The 1,988-nt window shown below is 30.6% G+C and overlaps 1 non-coding gene across 1 annotated transcript; it reads right to left on the reverse strand.

Moving 5' to 3' along the window:
- Nucleotides 1-668: 668 nt before the first annotated feature.
- On the reverse strand, nucleotides 669-786 carry LOC145127913 (U5 spliceosomal RNA). Its single transcript, XR_013716520.1, has one exon. It is a non-coding gene; the product is annotated as a U5 spliceosomal RNA (small nuclear RNA).
- Between the last annotated feature and the right edge of the window lie 1,202 nt (nucleotides 787-1,988).

Consider the following 1,988-nt stretch of genomic DNA (forward strand, 5'->3'; position numbering starts at 1 on the left):
ATGGTCGGCGGGTGGTTGCTAAGAATCTTCCCTGTGGTGGTGTTGATGGGTTTGTGAATAGCGTTAAGAAACTTCAGAGAAGAGAGATCTGCTCAAAGCGGGATCGTGCTTTTAGGATGTGCGATGCTCAAGAGAGGTTTCAAACTTTATAATTTTTTCCTAAGTTCTCCTAACTTATATACAGTTGTATTAGAAATATAAACAAGGTTTATATACACTTGTATAAAGAATGTATAAGCCCTAACTCTTAACGTTTTTCTGTGAATTTTATTCAGGCGATGTTTGGTTTACCTAAGAAACTATTGACCAGGTCAATTTTTGGTTTGGCAAAAGAAGCTTAGTTGAGGTTTAGCCGTTTGGCTATGTTCTCACCTCAATAGAAGCTCAAAAAGTCAAGAAATTTTATGGCAGAAAAAATCAATATTATCAAGATTAATAAAGTTAGAAGAAAAGAGATGAAGATTTGTGACAAAATCCAGTTAGTTTCTCTTATGTTGTTGCTGATCCTGAACTCTACTGCCTAATTTCATGTTTTTTATTTCGATTCTGTTGCATCTCTTGTGTCTATGAGTTTTGACACCAATTTTACAAGTTTTGCTAAATTATTATAGTCATGACAAATTGATACACTAAAACTAATAAAATTTAGAACTTTAAAGATTGGTTGGAGCCCATCAATAAGAAGGTACTCTCCAAAAATAAGCGTATGCCACTATATATGGCGAGAACACAGTATTCTTTAGTAAAAGGCGAAAGAATAGTTTGCTCTGTTCTCACCACATGGCTGCGTGCCTTTTATTTTTCTAGCTGCTTGGTTTATGTAATGACTTTGATACCTTCTGTTTTATTTAATCTGATGATGTGGGATGATCCTCAAACATGTGTCCCTCTCTTTCAAACCTTTCTTCCACTTTTCTCTTCCCCCCTCCCCCCTCCTCTTTTGATTTGGTTTTTGATATGTCTTTTAGGAAGTGCTTATATATGGGTTTTGAAAGCAATTACTGGATATCTGAACTTGTTTTCTTTACCAAGTGAATGTTAACCTGTAAATTCTTTCAGAATGAGGGCAATATTCTTTTAGAATAAAGAAGGCTTTAGTTTGAGGAAGGCTACTATTCTTTCAGAATGAAGAAGAGAAATATTCTTCACATGTAATCCTGCAAATTGATCAGACCTAGACAACCAAAAAAGGTAGGGAAGCTTTAACTTTATTCTGTCAGAATTTATTGACATAAATGCATTCTGTCAAAATGTCTTTAAGAATGTTTTGTTAACAACAAGTATATTTGTTTAATTGGTAATGCATTCTAGCAGAATTACGAGTAATGCATGTTATTAGAATAGCGATAGTATATTCTAGTAGAATAACTAGTAATGCATGTTATTAGAATACATTACAATTGTTTAATGTCTACTACATTCTATCAGAATTTATAGTTTTTATTGTTTTCAAATGCTCCAAATTTTTTAATATTTGAAAGTTGATTATGTTTTTCTTTTTTGTGGATTTAGGTTTTTGAAGAGACTGCCATTGATGTGGAAAAGGAGAAAAAACATGGAGAACTAGAGTGTATTCTTGCAAAATATATTATGCTAGAATGTATAAAGTGTTTCTTAACAATAATATTCTTTTGGAATGGATTACTGTTTTTGTTAGATTTTGATGTTTTTTTTTTCTTTTTTTAACCATTTTTAGTTTTAATCTTTAAGAATAAATGTAATCCTTAAACCATTATCAGTCATAATTTTTTTAGAATGAATGTAATAATTGTTTATAGTCTTATTCATTACGGATGAATGTAAATAGTGATTCTTAAAGAATAAAATTCGTATTCTTTAGAAAATGTTATTCTTAATAATATGTTGTATAATTCTTTAAGCATGTTTAATATAAAAAATATCTTGAATGAACCATATTCTGCAAGAATAAATCCGCAAATATATTTACTAGTTTATTGTTGACTTTTTGTCATTCTGACAGAATGAAA

The sequence above is a fragment of the Lactuca virosa genome, chromosome 7, assembly GCF_052849685.1.
Source record: "Lactuca virosa cultivar CGN04683 chromosome 7, Lactuca_virosa_CGN04683_v6, whole genome shotgun sequence".
In the NCBI taxonomy this organism is placed as follows: Eukaryota; Viridiplantae; Streptophyta; class Magnoliopsida; order Asterales; family Asteraceae; genus Lactuca; species Lactuca virosa.